This window comes from Ambystoma mexicanum, chromosome 1q (genome assembly GCF_040938575.1).
Source record: "Ambystoma mexicanum isolate Mex_15411 chromosome 1q, UKY_AmexF1_1, whole genome shotgun sequence".
Lineage (NCBI taxonomy): Eukaryota > Metazoa > Chordata > Amphibia > Caudata > Ambystomatidae > Ambystoma > Ambystoma mexicanum.
In genome coordinates, this window is record NC_090922.1 from 120,387,685 (window position 1) to 120,406,196 (window position 18,512).

Sequence of the window (18,512 nt, forward strand, 5' to 3'; positions counted from 1 at the left end):
CAGAGTACATTTGCAGTGCTGATCTATGATGATGCAGTTAGATGTAGAGGTCTTGAATGTGATTGGTGCATGGTCATGTGATTTTTGAGGTACATCCAATGAGGGAATGGCAGAGAGAGTGTAGTGGAAATGGTAGAAGGGCTGTTCATGTTACGATATGTCCACGGACATGGCGGTAGTTCGCGGACATCGGGAGTTACATCCGGGGATTTTTGGGTTCAGAAGTCATGCAAATGAGAATAAGCACTGAAAGGGATTGGTCAGGAAAGTTTGGTGGATGTGTTGTGCCAGGAGAGATTTTCTCAGATACTCTTTTTGCTGAGAGAACAAAAGATAGCTATGGCTGTGTGTTTCAGAAAACAGATTGTTTGGATTTTAGGAGATTCGTGGATACATTGGTTGAAGGTGCATGCAGAAAGCTGTGGAGTAGCTGTAGATCTTGGATTCCCACATGTGGAAGTACACTGGCATGGAGTACGTGGAATTAAGTGGTTGGACTTGCTACCTCTCTGTGCTACTTTGGAGACAGAGCAACATCCAGACATAATTGTAATTCATTGTGGAGGGAACAGTTTAGGACATGTGACTGGAATTTTTTTGCAATTTGCTATGAAAGAAGGACTTAGGAAGGTTATGGACATGTTTCCTAATTCTCAAGTGATATTTTCACGGATTGCGCAGAGACAAATGTGGCTTTGTTCTTCTTCATTTGGTCCACAAATGGAAAAAGCAAGGCGCAATGTTAATAAGGCTGTTTGTGCCTTTCTAAGAGATTTTGGCATGTCTTCTTTTCACAATGAAAATATTATGTTTTGTAGTACATACATTTTTCGCAGAGATGGAGTCCATCTTACTTATACTGGCAATCAGATTTTTCTGAGAAATGTACAAAATGCATTGCGACCTTTTTTGGAATTACAACAACGATTTTGAAGTAGATTTTAAGCATTTACAATTTTTGACTTACAAACACCACCCAAAGGCTCTTTTCAGAGCCACCACTTCTTTCCAGAGAAAATTACAATGTTTGTGATGGAGTAGAAGTCCGCGGACTTCTAAAAAATACAAAGAGCCCTGCTTCATTTATTTTCACTTCTATTTTTTAACTGGGAAAGGCGGCTCTGAAAAGAGCCTTATTTTTTTTTTATTTTTGTAATTTTGTATTTTTTTTGGTTTTTCAGACACGACACACTAGGAGAGGAGGGTAAAGGAGGGTAAAGGGGGGGACACCAACCACAGGGATAAGAAAGGGCGACCTGAGAGAGGAAGATGTAGAGTGGGTTTTATTTGGGTAGTGAGCAGGTCTTCTCGTGCTCTGAGACGATAGTCTCAAAAGCACTCCGAAGTCGCTCCCCCCTGCAGAGTACTGTGTCACAGTACATACATACAACTGTGACCCTCGAAAGGTAAGGGTCATCAGCATTCTGTATGGCCTGTGAGGCAGCTTGAGGAAGACGCTGTCCCACAGAGGTGGTCCTTGTGGTGACAGGATCAGAAACAGAGGATGAAGTAGAGGAAATCAACCTGCTACGTTCTTCGCAAGGTACAACCCTGCGAATAGCCCCAGAGTGAAATGACCTCAGGTGTCGCTTCATAGTAGTGGTCCCAAAGCTGTCCTTACCGTGCTTCCCGCGACTGAGTATCATTTTGCACTCATTGCAGGTAACATGGTTCGCACGAGCCTTAGGAACATTACCATGAATGGTAAATAACCGCCACACCCAAGACTCACGCCTAGTGCGGGTAGTAGGGTTGTCCTCTACCTCATTCTCATCATCCTCTTCTTCCTCCTCCGCATCCTCACTCCTGTTCCCCTCTTCAGGCCCTTGGGGAGGTGGTGGTGGTGGAGGGGGTGGGGGTGGTGCTGAAGCAGGTGCAGCACCAAGTGGCAGTTCAGCAGCCAAGGATGCCATCTCGATGATGGTGTAGTCTGCAGGTGGCAGCAAAAATCACTGTGTTCTGAAGTATAGCCAGAAACACAATGGGAATAAGCTCTTGGGCGTGGTCTTTTATAGGGGTGCTTGTGCGCGGTTTGTGGACATGCGCACTGTCCGCGGACAGATCGAACACAAAAAAAGGATCGGAAAGTTTCAAAAGGTATATAGAAACTCAAGATTGCTATGTGGGACTTGTGCCATGGTGAGATTTTATTGAAAAATATTATGGATTAACTGAAAATGTACTTTTAAATTGTTCGGGGACACGAACAGTGTCCGCATTTCAGGACACACGATGAGCGTGGGCGCGGTCATATGGTCCGTTTGTGAACTAGTCCACGAAGGAAGCGCTTGTCCGCAGGACACCAAGTGCACGGAGATTGGTTAGCGCATGCGCATTGATGTCCTACGGACACTGTTCGGGTTCTGAAGTAATTAAAAGTGCGTCACACGTGAAACGAACATTTCAGGACACCGCGTGTGTTCTTAGAACAGTTTAAACTTGGTAGCGAACAGTAAGGACAGATATAGTGTTCTTTAGGACACGTGTAATTTCGTTTATGTACGAACATTTCAGGACACCAATTGTGTTCTTAGAACAGTTTCAATTGGGTAGCGAACACTACGAACAGGTATAGTGTTCTTAAGGACACTTCCATTTTCGTTTACGTACGAACATTTCAGGACACCAATAGCGTTCTTAGAACAGTTTGAACTTGCTAGCGAACAGTACCGGACAGGTATAGTGTTCTTTAGGACACTTTAATTTTTGTTTGTTTACGAACAATTCAGGACACCGCGTGTGTTCTTAGTACAGTTTCATGTTGCTAACGAACACTACGAACAGTTGTACTGTTGTTCAGAACACATCATTTTCGTTTATTTACGAACATTTCAGGACACCAATTGTGTTCTTAGGACAGTTTTAAGTTGATAGCGAACATTACGGACAGATATAGTGTTCTTTAGAACACTTTAATTTTTGTTTCTTTACGAACATTTCAGGACACCACGTGTGTTCTTAGAACAGTTTCAACTTGCTAGCGAACAGTACGAACAGGTGTGGTGTTCTTCAGGACACCTCCATTTTCATTTATGTACGAACATTTCAGAACACTCGCACTGTCCGTGGACACTTTTATTGTTTTTTTTAAAAAAAAAACAGAAACTATCCACAATACAATATAAAAATTAAACTTTATTTAACATATAGTAATAATTTATGACAGAGAAGGTGAGGCAGAAACAGAAACAAAAATAGGAGAATTTGGGGTTTCAACATGATTGGTATTAGGTGAAGAAGGGATGGAAATCTCATCAAAACGTTTTGGATTATAGAGAGGGTTTGGGGATAATTGACTGGGATATGGTGAGGAGGGACAAGTACATGTGGGCCAATGGTACGAGGTTTTTGGTTTGAAATGATTTTCTACAAAAGTTTTTAAATTATTAAAATTAGCCAACAATACATCAATTTTTTCTTCTATATTGTGAAGACTGTTATCCATAACAGGGTTTTCAGAAGTTTTTTCTATTTTGGTATGCTCTGTACAAAAAAATAATATATATGTTAAATGTATATAAAAAAATAATAAATAAATGGTTTATATTATAAAGTGTTTACCATTAGTTTCACTATCTTGTGACATTTCTTCATGTGGGAAATTGTCCTCTAGCCATTCCAGAGTACTAGACATTTCTGTGAGGAAAAAAAAAAGATAATATATTTTTTAATCTAATACAGAAAGTTTATAAATATATGAGTAAAATGAAGTACACTTACTATTTCTGGTAAGATAAGTCCTATGTATTCAGTGGGTCTGGTCTTGTTCTCAGTTCTGTTGTGTCTGTGAGGTAATTATGTTGGAAGCCAATTTATCTTCTTGTGGTATATTCCATTTCAGAACATATTGTATTTAAATGAATGGTTAGTGTGTTACATATATGGGTTACATTTCTTATGTATTACTATATATAATGTATTTGTGTGCTGCTTTTTGAATTTGTTAAATGTTCCTATATTATGATATAACAATCAAACATACCCCACCACCCCCCCACAGTTTTTAGGTAGTGGTACTGTTCTCCGAACATGTCCGCGAACATTAAATAAGTTCGCGGACATCAAGTTCATAAGAAGAGATCTAGTCAGTTCCATATGACATGTATATAAAGTCAAAGTCATTATTGTTAAGTTGTGCTACTAAAAAACTATGAAATTCAGTGAAAAAACTTTGTTAAAGGGACGTTATGGTTAAGTTGCGCTACTAAAAACCTATGAAATTCAGTCAAAAAAACTTTGTTAAAGGGACGTTATGGTTAAGTTGCGCTACTAAAAACCTATGAAATTCAGTGAAAAAACTTTGTTAAAGGGACGTTATGGTTAAGTTGCGCTACTAAAAACCTATGAAATTCAGTGAAAAAACTTTGTTAAAGGGACGTTATGGTTCCAAGTAAAACCGAAAAACCCTTGAAATTCGCCAGTTATGGTAAGCTAAGCAACCATAACTTGCGCCACCACCGTGCACTGCTAAGACTAACACCCAGGACATCACTGATGACATCACATGTCTGGCTCACTATTTTTTCTTTTGCTGACATATCTAGGCCACATGGTTTTCTTCAGTAACAGTCAGAAACTAAGAATTTTATTTTATTTGTAGACGTATCCTTCTAATAGGTTCTTACAGTAATTCCCTTAGAGTACAGTCACATCATATGAAACATATACATATGGGAAAACACAAGCTTGAAAGACAGCAATCCTTTTTGTGCATAAAGATAATCACTAGACTTATGAGCACTTTCTGATAGTTCAGTTGTTTTTTTTATGGCTGTACATTCCCTGTATATGGTCATATTTGTATACATTGTACTCACACTACTTTCCTTAGGGTCCAATCACATCAAGGGATACATATACATGGGGTAAATAGCAGCTTTGAAACAGAGCAATCATTTATTTGCATGAAACTAATCAGTTAAGTTATGAATTGTTTCTGCTACTACTTGTGCTTTTTTGCTAACTTCACTTTCCCTGTATATACCCATATTGGTATGTGTTCTTGTGTCTTTGTGTTTTGTCTATAGTAATGCAATTATGTAACACATGGGTTTTATTAGCTACTTATTACATATTTCACAGTACACAAAAATCTATTAAGAAAACAATGATCATTTCATTATTCAACATATTAACATTAAGAATATCATACCTTCATCTTGTACGCTGCACACAATGTTATGTTTCTGTATGAGTAGCTTAGTATACTAGATAGAACCCCATAATAGGATGCTATTTATATCAATGCAACCTTCCGATTATCAGAGCGACCATTTACTGCTTTTATCATAAACCAACAGCCTATCTACCGCAAAGGAACAACGCGTGGCTCAAAATAAACTTTTGCTGATCGACAGCAGAGACAATAGCAAATCGCTGAATATTCACTAAACATTTCATGTGAAATAAATGTACTTTACCAAATGTACAATCCTGCTGTTTACTTTTAAACCACAGTTTCATATTCCGAATTGTGGCGCACTGAGTTGTAAGCTGATCTAACACCCTCTGTACCGCAAAGGAACATTGCGTGCCTCAACATGAACTTTTGCGGATCGACAACAAAGACAAATGCAAATTGCTGAATATTCTCTAAACATTTGATGTCAAATAAATGTACTTTACAAAATTTACAATCTTGCTGTTTGCTTTTAAATCACTGTTTCATATTTTGAATTGTGGCGCGCCGTGTTGTGATATAATATGTGTTGTCTTCCGGGTTCTGTGTAAAGTCACTTAGGACTGGAGAGGACTGGGCGCGTTTGATGACGCACCCTGTAACGTCATGGAGAGAGGCGGGGAATATGAATGCTTTGATAATATCAGGCTTGGGGGCGGGAGATATGATTTAGTGTCGCAAAAGCAAGTCAGCCAGGTCAATAGCACCAGTCATGGGATTATCACATAATGTCGGGGCACACCAGCCGGATTTATCGTTTCTTTAGTGGACAAAAAGTCGGTTGACGCCCATAGGAAATTGTACTATTAGCGGATAAAAGGAGTGGTCTTAAAACACTTTCACCCTGACAACGAACAATACAAACAACGTTCTCAGAACACTCCCATTTTGTGTAATTGCAACCATTTCGGGACACCGCGAGTGTTATTTGAACACTTTCAACTAGACAGATTACAATACGGACAGCGTCCTGAGCACACCCCCAGTTTGTGTATTTACGAACAATTAAGTACACCGCGAGTGTTGATAGCTCATTTTTACCTTCCTTGCGAACAAAAATGACACATACTCTGTCCTCTAAGCACCCCACCATTTAGTTTATTTACAAAATGTCAGAACAGCCGTGTTCTCCGCGGACAAATCGAACACAACAAAAACATCTAGCACACAAAAAAACAAAACATTGAACCTATCTCATACTCCCACACCCTCCCCAAACACTCTTACACACCAACACATGGCACTAAATACAATTTTTATCCACGTTTCACCACGCTGTCCGCGGTCGTCCGCGAATGCAGGATGGCGGGCGCCACAGAAAATCTGACGCGCTCCACGCCCCTCGCCGTCCAATTAGCGAACACGTCGCATGTCCGCGGACATGACGCAAGGCCATGGACCAATCGGGGTGCTGTCCGCGGAGCGAACAGGGAAGTCCGTCCGCGAAGCGAACACAGATATCACTCATTTTTTTGCCTTACGTTGTGGTCATTTTATAAAAAAATAATGGACGGATTTACACCAAATTTGCAAAAGCACGCTTTCGGGACCAAGCCCCTGCTCCTGCCGCAAATTTGGTGTAAATCCATCCAGCGGTTTGGCCTGTGGCCGTGCGCAAAGTTTTTCCCATTATTTGTATAGGAAAAAACACAAGTTTTGGGACCCCCCCTATAACTTTTCCCCCCCTGGACGAATCCTCACCAAACTTTGCAAAAGGATTCAGAGTGGGCCATATACTTTTTCTGCGGATTCGTCCAGAGGGAGCGAAGTTATAAGCCACCCAAAAAATGCTCTTCCTATGGAAACACCAACTTAACCATAACTACATGGACGCTACCGCATCCATGTAATATATATATATATATATATATACATATATATATATATATATATATATATATATATATATATATATATATATATATATATATGTTTTGTTTTGTCCCTGGTATAAGTCCCACTCTTTTACACCCTCATAAACTGGCTTACCACTCTCCATGGGAATGCCTCGCCCATCTGTACATTTTTTACTGTAAGTCATATCTGTTCGATTTTGACATCCATGTTCTTTAAATAAATACACATATGAATAATGTTGTGCCCCAGAAGCCGGGTGCCAGCTGGTAAAAACAAAATATAAGCCTTGTCTAATTTTTGAGATGATGGCTACTTGGATTACACAATTATACAGCCATAAGCAATTGATGTACTTTTATTGTCATCTTGGTGGACAGTGACTCATTCATGACAGGGACTGGTGTGTCTTAAGTTGGCTTTACCAGTTTAGCTTACCCCTGTGTTCTCTGTTGTTTTGGCTTTATCCAAAACTACCATGTTGGTCCCACCCAGCAAGCCCTCTCTTAGATCCTCCTTAGAAGGCATGTGACATCCCCCTTGGAAAAGGAGCACCCTCAGTGTTCAGCTGGAAACCGGTGCTTCAAAGGTAGACCTGTGCTTACAATGGCCATGTCTCTCCATGGTACTGATTACTGATGTCCATTTGATGTAAGCACACAGAAGCAGGGGTTGGAGTTGGAGTAACCCTGAGAAAGATTCAGTATACAACCACCGACCATCTTGGATATTTGTAGGGCTCCCAAACGTCACATCCACCACCCCACTTTCTGAAGACAGAACACTCTCAGACATCAGAAGGCAAAAGACACGTGTTCCACGAGACTGGGTTGGTTGGGCCCTTAAGCACAAGTTTTATGTGCACCAAACCACAGTTGCATTTTGCCTATGTTAAGGGGATAGATCCTTCCCTTAGTTGATACATCTCTGACCCTTTCTTGAAGATGGTTCAATCTGTAACTCTGTTGGGAGTACTGTGTGCTCCAATGTTCAGTGCAACAGAGGTAATGACAGAGATCTCCAAGGAAGAGGCAGGCTCATCTTCCTAACCATCCCATTGAATATATGGGTTGACTGCTGTCGACTAAGGCCTGCCTGTCACCTGAACAATGGAACCATAATCCTACTCACTGGAGATGGGGGATCCCTGCATATGTCTCTGGCTACACCCTTGTCATGGAACTCAGAATCCCAAAAGAAGTCCAAAGCCTGTCTCCCACTTCAATACACTTTTCAAGCTGACTCAACCATGTTCAACTGAATTTGAGTTGCTGCAGGACCTGTGGTGCTGCCTTTGGCTCTCCAAGTGCTCTGAACTTCTTTTCTGCATTTCGAGACATCACAACACCGATTTGACCCATTAAAGGCAGTCATCTTGCTCAATTTGACCACCAATTCATCTCCAAGGAAGCAACTGACTTGCTCTGTCTTGATACCAACTCGAGTCAATGCAGATCCATCTCAAACGATGACTTGACCTACTGGATGCTATCTACTTGACCCATCTCAAACAATGACTCAACCCAGCAGAAGCATTGTCTCGATGCAGAGTCAATGCGCAACTCTAACTTCTGGAAGCCATCAACTCGACTCTTCTGGAACAGTAGCTCAGTCTGATTTCTCGATCTTGTCCTGCAATTTGGAAGCACAACTTGACTGTCTAGACTCCTGCTCGACTGCAATAAGGCTCTGAGATGCCTGGCTCAACAATGATGAAACCCCAAAGACAAGAAAATTGGAAAAAAGGTATTTGAGGCATATTTCAAGTGGCTTGGTCCCCATGGCTCATCTTAAAAGGCCTTTGTGACTTGCAAGTCTCCCTGCTCTACCTTTCTGAAAACATCTTTAAAAAAACGTTGACAATTGCTGTTTAAATAATTGCCTAGGAATTCCTGTGTAAAAACCCCGAGTGCCCTTTACTCTGAAAGTCCTCCTTTTCTGTGCTTTTCACTACAGTTGTGTTGTTAGTGATATTGTTAGTTGTGTGCATTGTTTCTAGTTGAATTAAAGATTCTATTTTGTAGAGCTTGGTTGGACCAGGGGTGTCATTTGGGGGTCACCCAGGGTCGCAACTGCGACCCTTGAGGTCTCCCTTGCTACCCCAGAGGTCTCCCTGGCTACCCTTAAAAGAAACAGAAAAAAAATATGTTTCTTTGTTTTTTTAAGTGCAAGCTCCTGGACTGTGGCCAATGCCATGTGGCTCTTTGTTTCTGCAGTGGCTGGCTTCCTTGTTCAGGTTCCTTAACAAAAAACAGGTGGTTCCACAGGCGTATCACTTTGAGCAGTGACCCGCAATAAGAAAGGATAGGAGTAACAAATAATTGGTCTTTCTGGAATTCTATACAATAATTGCTCGACTCATAAAAGGTTTATTTCAGGAACACTTCAAGGGGTGAGTCACTGATTTAGTCTGTTCTTAAACACATCAACTCAGCTTTTCATCCTTCTGAGGGCGATAAATGAGTACCAACACAGGTTGGATGATATTGTATATATATTTTGTTAACTATATAAAGCGCTTAACCGTATGTGTTACATAATAACACATCATTAATCTTTGTCCTTGGCTGTCTGCTTGCATTCACAGTAATTTGGTAATATGGGCCCACATTAACTGATATTAGCGATACATATGGTGATCCATTGTTGCATGAAATGTACATCACATTATAGTGATATCATAACCATATTTTCCGTAGTGTACTTTGGAACAATGCTATGTGATGCCACTTCCTGTTTTGTCGCGTTCCTTCGCTTCTCGTGATGTCACTTCGGGGTGGGGTCCAATTACATGACTTCCTGTGGTGTCATCAGAGGACAAGGGTCGTGTGATCTCACTTACGCTACCCCAGGCATTTTGGTGAAATTACGTCCCTGGATTGGACATTATTTTATTTTGGTAACACAGTTCTATTGTTGTTTGCTTTTTTTCTGTACCAGGTCACACCCCTCCTGAACAGTAGAGCCAGCCCTTGGCTGGCACTACCCTAAGAGGCAAAGTGGGTCTAACTGTACGGTTTTGACTGTTTCAACCTTATGATTGGGATCACTGCAGGTGTAGTTGTAGTGTAGGGCTGAGGTGGAGATTTATTTCACTACTCATCAATGTGTGGGATGTATTTACCCATGCATCCGAGCCCTACCTCAAAACTGTGCAGTACTGACATGGAAAACATCATGATGGCCAGAGCTTCCCAGAAAATGCACAGGGAAATGCATGAAGAATAGGCTGCCACTCATTTTTGCCGATGTTATGGGCACAGAAGGACACTGCCTAAAACCACCAGTGGACTACCCACACAGTAGTCTGAAACCATTGGGAATGGCAATGCTGATTGCCAAAAGCAAACCCATAACTGTTGGGAATTCATTTTCTTAAATCCCAAAAAGGGATGCAGTACCAGTACTCACCACTATCCAAAAGCCAGCGTTTTAAAACCACCAGATTTTGTAGAAAACTGAATAAATGAACCCAAATCATGCCAAAGAAAGACATTTTAAGAGGTGGATCCAATGTAAAGTTATATTCTGAAGTGACTTGAAGGTTTATAACAAGACTGGCTGAGCTGTGGATTTCAGCAGTTTAAGTAAATTTGGACTGAAAGACACTAAAAATCTAAGTGTTTAAATTGACTGAGTGACCTACTTTGAGTGTCACATAGGTTTCAATTGTTTAAATGTCATAGTTTTAAACTTAGAATCAGCATTCTAGCTGCATATGTAAAAATGTTTAGTTTTATTTGAATGCAGGAAACTGGGGAACAAAAAGTGACATTTTATCTGAAACCTGGCTTAAGGAACTGAATTCTGCCTGGCAACGACCCCCATCAGGAGTGAAACTTGAGTCACAGCTGTGTTCCCAGGCCTAGCTGCCCTTTTGCTGCTCACACCAAAAGGGATATGACACTTCCCTGATTGAATTACCTGGGCTCTGCAGGAAATTGAACAAAGCCCTGTCTTGACTCAGGCAAATGTTTTATGGCGGGAGTCGTAAATGGAGATTTCTCCTGGAAGCACAGGGGAGGGGCACTGCCTGTGAGAGCAAGCTGGCTTGGCAGAACTGGAAAAACCAGAAATTCAACCTTGTGCTGGAGGAAAACCACACCCCTTTGGGGCCAGAACATAACTCTAAAAAGATGAATAACTCATAGAGCGGACATGTGAAAATTGTATAAATGACACCATAATTCTTGTGATTTTTCTGCCCACATTTTAAGAGGTTTTTAGAACCGGTGGCATGTTCAGGGGGGTTTTAGCGGAAAAGAGGATATTACTCAAAATGTGTGCATGTGAAAAATCTGACACTTCATCAACTAGTGTCCATACTCCTTGCGCACATGTGTGTAAATTTGGGTCAATGTCCGGAATTGCAAAATCAGTTAAAAAGGGAAATATGTGCCATTTCTGAATGCAAGCCCCCAGGAAGAGCAAAGTTTGGACAGGGTATATCTCCTGTGATATGTGATGTGTGCATGTCATTTTAAACCAATGTTTACCTGTGCAAATATGTCTTTTGTTATCAAATATAGAATGTGTGCAATTTGACTGGGGAGTGTCCTCTCTGCAAGCCATAAAATGACATCACTCTGACACAACTTAGCTCCCCCAATCAGGGGAGAAATGAAAGCTTGGCCAATGATAAGTGGAGAGGGGCTGGCTAGTGATGCTGCTCACACACACCCATTTTAAAAACACATAAAAGCAGAGAGACAGGACAGATAGGGACCTTCAAATCCATTTGCAGCTGGAAGCTCTGCCGGGAAAATCCATACCTTGCCTCCATCAAACCTCCAGAGAGCCAAACTAGAGACTTCAAAATATCCAGAACCAGAGACCCAGACCAGACCAGCAGAGTAGAGCTGACCTGTTAGCAGAACCAGAGAGAGAGCTGACCCAGATCACTGTGAAGTGCAGAGACCAGAGGCGAGTCTAAAACCTGACCAGATCAGTGGCGTGGCCCATTTAATTCAAGAATATAGTGTGAGTACATAGAAAACTGTGCAGAACCAATCTCTTAGTTAAAATAATATAATTCAATCCTATTTTAATCTAAGTAGAACTGTCTCCTAACTGTCAACTGTCATTTGTAAAGCTGTCACTTGTCATTTTCTAGTTGCAAGCTGCACTTGTCTTTTTTTAACTTTAAAATTTCAAATCTGAAAAACGACCTTTATTTAATCGCTCATATCTCCGCCACCGTTTGTGCTAGAGACTTGCAGTAACTTTCATCTGGAAGCTGAGATCCCAGGCTTTCGTAGGACCCCAGAACGATAGTGATAGTCCTTGTAGTTCCTCTGTAATCGCGCCAGACGCATTCGCGAATTTTGCCGCGATTTGAAAATTTCTCCACTTGCAAAAAGATAGCTGCTTTTGCTTTCCTCTGAAAAAAATCGTTTGCCTCATAAAAACTATCCCTGAATCATTGCAAGAGTGAGCCTGGACTAATATTAACTAGATACCACTCACCCTGAACCTCTAGAGGGAATTAAAAGCATTTTAACGTATTTTCACTCCATTGCCAGCACATATCAAAGCATTTTGCCTGTGATTTCAACTTCTGTAGTCTAAGTTGCTGGGTGAACTGAATTACATTTGAATTGCATTTCTGAGAATTGTGTGCCTTCCCTCCATTTCCCTGCATTGCATAAAAGGGGGGGTGAATTGTACAACAAAGTGATTACCTTGTCTTTTGCTGAAATCCTATCAAGTTATTTTCTTTACTGCATTTCATTCCACATTGCATCCATTTGAAACCATAAAAGTATTGTTGCTATCTTATCCATTTCATGTCAACTCCTTAGTGATTATCAAGAAGTGTGCTAGTGCCAGATTCTCCGTTGTTAATCTTTATCATATCAGATTAAGTGTGCTATTCAATTATTAATTTATTCTAAAGTGTGATATATACCTATTGTTTAAACTATCAAATAAACCTTTTAACTTGCAAAACAGAACTACTTCTTGGCTCAGTGGGGTCAGGAGGATTCCAAGAGAGGGGTGTTATATAGGGGTAGTCATCCAGAACGCATGAACTGGACATAAAGATATATCAATAAGGGTTTTCATTCAGTATTATAGACTAGGCGTTGACTTAGCTGTAGTGTTGAATTGAATCCTCTTACAAATTGGGGGCTCGTGCCGGACGTTTGGGTTAGATCTATCACTTGTGCAGATTAATACAGCGTGCCAGCTGACCAGATACACATATCCGGTCGGAGCACACGCTGTGTTACGCTGTAAAGCACTTTTCAAAGGAACGCTCTAAGAAAAAGGTCTGTTTTGCAAAAATAAAATACAAACTTCTGTAAGTCAGGACAGAGACCAATCTCTAGAATGACGACCTTAGTAGACATGAAAATAGCCAGAGAGCACTTCTTACATAAGTTATTTGTGAGAGGTGAATGGGCTGAGCAGGGCCAGGAGGCCTGGTTGCAGGCCATCACGCGACAGGCCACTGAAACAGGGTCAGACTCATGGAGAGATCAGGGTCCATTACATGTGGCCCTGAGTGAACTATATATGGCTCCTAAGGCCAAAGATGAACACGACAAGATTGTTAGGATAGCGGCATATTTATATTTATATATGGGAGCCATACAGAATAAATGTGCTGAAGGCCATGATCTGGCAAAAAGGCAACAGATGGCGTTAGAGAAGGCCCAATCTGAGCTGGACTCTTCTGAGCAAAGGCTGCACAGAAGCCAGGAGTCAGAAAATGAGACCAGACAGTACATCACTAAAATAAAGGAGGATATGGATGTGCTGCAAAAGGAAAAGTCAGAACAGGATACCAGATTTCGGGCCTTGCAAAAGGAACACCAAGAAGGTTTGGACTCCCTACTGCAAAGCCAGAAAAAGCTGGAGCAACAACTGGACTTCAACAGGGTATGTGCTGAGCAGGTAGTCACCCTGCAAGGCCACCTAGATAGGGAAAAGGCAGAAAGCAATAAACTGATTCTGAAAGACCTGGATACCCAGGCAGAGTTTGATGAAGAGCGCCGGAAAGCTGGTGCCCTTCAAAGGCAGAGGGACGACCTGGCAGCACAGATGCAGGCTCTCAGTCAGGAAAGAGACACTTTAGGCCAGGAAGTCTGCCACTTAAAAAAGGAAATTGAAGAAAATCACCTGGCCCTCCATGGGCTGGGTGACCTCCAAAAAGAAAACCAGAACTTGGTAGAGCACACCAGAAGGGTGGAAGATGCTCTTGCAAGAAAGGAGCAGGCCAGAAGGGATGGGACTCAGGAGGTAAACCTCCTGCAGCAAAGACTGGCCCAGTGCTCCAGGACCAATCAGGAAACGCAGAGAGAGAATGAGGCTCTCTGCCAGCACAATGATAGGCTCCAACAACAGGTAGCGATGCAGGAGAGACTGATAGAGTCTAGTAAGGCCTTAACTGAGGAACTGAAGGCGCAGGCTCTTGCATTGCAACAGGGAGCAGGGGCGGATAGAGATGAGGTCCGCTGGGAAAGAGAGACTCCTGACCATAACCTCAGGAGCCCTAACACCAGGGGCCTTCATCTCTCCCAGTCCCTGGACTCTACCACCCCCATGTCCCCTGGCGCACATGAGCACAGGGCCACAGGGATGGCAGATTACTATCCAGCTAAAAGTATGGGGCTCATAGGCCAGTACCACTCAGGAATGGAGGGGTGGGCATCCGGGTATGGGCACCCAAGTACAGTACAGTTCAGTGGGGAACCCCAGGAGAGTAGGCCCATTAAGGGCATCCTGAAAACCTCTGCCCAGTTAGGTCAGTGGAGGGGGTACCCATCAAATCCTGGCAGCAAGGAGGAATCTGAAGACTCCTCTGAACTGCGCAGGACACAGGAGACCAGGTCCCCACATTCTGCCAGCCATTCCCAGGCTCGCAGAATCCGGGAAAACCTGGAAGAGCAGACAGGAACCTCTGGGAGCAGTGCCTCTGAGTCAGAGGATGAATGGACAAGGGTTACCCGAACCAAAAAGGCCAATAAGGCAAAAAGGGCCTTGCTTAAGGACCCCTTAAAGCAGATTAAGGCGATCAGGAGCGTCATCACGCCTTACCATAAGAACGCTAAGTATTCTGTTTGGGAGCACTTAGAGTTGTTTGAGCAAATGATGGAGACTTTCCATTTGAAGGACAGCCAAAGCTGTATTCAATATGTAAAGTGGACCTTCTCCCCGGAATACTCCAGTTTCTTTGCGGGGCTGGAGGACCAAAATCATTTAAGATGGTCCACCTATAAGGCGGCCATCTTGAAACATTTTTCCATTCATAGAAATCCTCAAGAGGCTCGCAAGGCAGCCTACAATTTGCAATGTGGGGAGGATCAGGCCCCACAAGAATTTGTGCAAGAACTGAAACGTGCTTTTGCGCAGACCACCAGAAGGGTGCACACAGACAGTAGAGAATTCATAAATACATTTTTTCATGCCTTGCCCAAATACATAATGACCCAGCTCGTGAGGGATTTTCACGAGAAAAGATCTTTAGACTGGGTCCTTGAACAGGCTACCCGGATCTATGAGGTGCAGAAACCGGTAGATAGCAAAAATAATGCTCAGAAAAACCCCAAAGCCAACAGCACCCCTGCTGCTGCCAAGGTGGCAGAGGTAAAGGTCACCCCCGTTTTAGAGTTGGAGATGGGGGGCCTAAAAACCTACCTGCACCTAATAATGCTAGGCCCAGAAGGTCCTCGGGCCAGTCACAGACAGGGAGCCAGGGAGGCAGCCCCACAAATGGGGTCCCTCGCTCTCCTGATTATGTAAGTCCCCGTTACAAGGGAAATCGACCCATCCTGGGTTATGTGTGGACTCCTCCAGCCCAAGGGGGGGGATCCAGCCAAGCACCTAACCCAGGGAACTTCCCTCCCAACTTCCCACAGGAGGGCATAAATTCTCCAAATCCTGGGCAGAACTTTTTCCCCAGGTATCCACCCAATTTCCAACCCCAAAATCATCCATCCTTCTTTCCCCAATTCCCTGAGCCCAGACAACCTAATCCGGGAGAGGGGAGGCCAAGGGTGGAGGGGTACCCAAATCTTCCCAACCCGGGGTATTACCAGAGGAGGGACAGCTACCCTTCCCGGGATCAGCCCAGGGGAGAAAACAGGGCCCCGTATCAGCCTGAGCGGGTTTCCCAGTTAGAGCGCCAGGTTCAAAACATGGCGCGGGATCTGGGTCACATACTGAGGGCTCAGCAGAACCCTCAGATCGGCATGCCGGCGCAGAACGCACCCAACTCTGGACCTGGTGCCCCAGAACAATGACGGGGGCAGCACCCCGATAACTCACCGGTTCCCAGGGAGGAGGCACAAAGGGAAGGGGGGTGTAAAGCCTTGGAGGAAGCTTCCTTCCTCACTTGTAAACAGCCCCTGGAAACCCAGGAACCGAAAACAAAATCTCTTGCCCCTGAAAGTCTGCCTCCTAAGGAGCAGAGGTGGGGTAGGAGAAACAAAAGACCCAAACAGACTCAGTTTGAGGAGGAGGTACAGGTCTTCCAATTTGAGGGAGAGGGATCCTCAGAGGATCCTGGGAAAAGGATCTTCTCCTTCAGAGAGGGGGGAACTCCTCCCCAAGAAAAATGGGTCCCTAGGGATGCAAATCCAGACTGGGGAGATGTGGAGACCGAGCTACCGCCGCCCACTATCTCATCCCAGAACCAACAGCAAGAAAATCCCCTGGTTCAAACCCATCCTGGTGACTGCCTCCAAAAAGGGGGGGGCGGCCCAGAACCGGAGCCAGGGGAACCCAAAATGGCTCTGATCTCCAGTTGCCAACTTTTTCTTTCAGATTCCCAAGGCTCTCCACAGAATTCTGCCCAAATCTCTTCGCTAGCGATGTCCAAAACCAGAAGGTTAGCCCACCAGTTGTCCAAAAATGTGCATTATCTGTGCCCCCTTGAGGAGAAGGAGGGAAGATACTATGCCCCGGTACAAGTACAGGGGCAGGGTACAATTTTGGCACTGGTGGACACTGGATCTCAAGCTACCCTTCTGTCCAGAAGGGCCTTTGACGAACTGAATGCAGGAAGGGGAGAGAATTACCAAATTCCTCTCACCTCTCTTCCTGGACAACTGCAGAACTTTGACGGGAAGGAAATTCCCGTTGAGGGGACTGCAGACTTGGACATTAAAATTGGGCGACACAAGTTGAAACACCCGGTCATAGTTGTGACCCCAGAGGGCACCCCTTGTTTACTAGGGAATGACCTCCTGAGAAGGTTGTCACCCCTAATAGATTGTGTAAACAAGGTCCTCTGGACCCAGACTAGCCGACCAATAAAATTAAAACAGAGTGTCAACCATGTTAGTTTAAACGGCACCTGCCACATGGTTGAACAAAAATCTGACCAAGTAGAATTTCACTTCCAGAATAGCCAAATTCCAGACGTGACAGTAATAGCAGTAGGACAACAGACTGGTGATGGGGGGTCCTCTCTATTTCTGAAAATCAACCTTCCTTCCAGTTTAAGGTGGTATTCCACACTGGAAGGAAACACCCTGAAATTCTTTACTAATCCACAATCAGAAACTCCCACTCCTACAGTCCAGAAAGATGTGAAATCAGCTCAGAGCCTGGCTGATATTCAGCAAATTGGAGAGCAGTTGTTCATCCCTGTCCAATTAAATGATGGGAAGGACTCTGTTCTCGCTCGAGTGTGTGTGAACAACGGTAAGAGCTTCATCAGCGAAGCCATGTTCCGCCAACTCCCAAAAGATCCAGCCATTCCCACATTCAAACTGATAGACAAATGGGAAATGGACCTGGAAGCACCTAATTCCAAACATCTCCTGCCAAGCAGGTGTATGCTCAAAATCTCTATTGGCAACAAGAGCATAGTCCATAATTGTTGGGTCGTGCGAGACGTCACTGCCGCCTTTTGCTTAGGCAGTGACATTCTCAATCGCTTTGCCATTAGGTTGGACCTAATAAACTTCAAAGCTTGGTCCCGATTAGCGGATAATCCCATGGGCTTTGATGATACAGAAAAAGCATTTAGGTCAGCTCAATCGCTACCTTATGCAGTTGAAATTCAGATTAAAGAGGAAGTCACCATCCCAGAAAGGACCCGACAATTCTCCCTGGAAGTGAAAGTTAAAAGAGGACAATATTTGCAAAACCCTGATGCTTACATACATCTAAACGCTTCTCTCCAACAGCAAGGGTTGGGGGTAAACCCAACGCCATTAGTCAACATAGAACATGACACCATTCCAATAGAGGTGGATAACAGCGACTTAAAGAGTATTACTCTAGCCGCAGGCACCATTATTGGAATGGCGGTTGATGACCGACATTTTTCCATAGATTTAGGAAATGAACTGTTAGGGCCAATCCCCAAGGACTGCTTTGACAGTGACAGTGATGACAATACAACACCAGACAGGATTTTTACCCGGCATGGGGGGAACTTCCTGGTGTACACTTCCTGCCCCTATGGTAAGGAAGATGTGACTTGTGACTTCAGGAGGGATGAGGTGATTTTCCAGGTTCATGA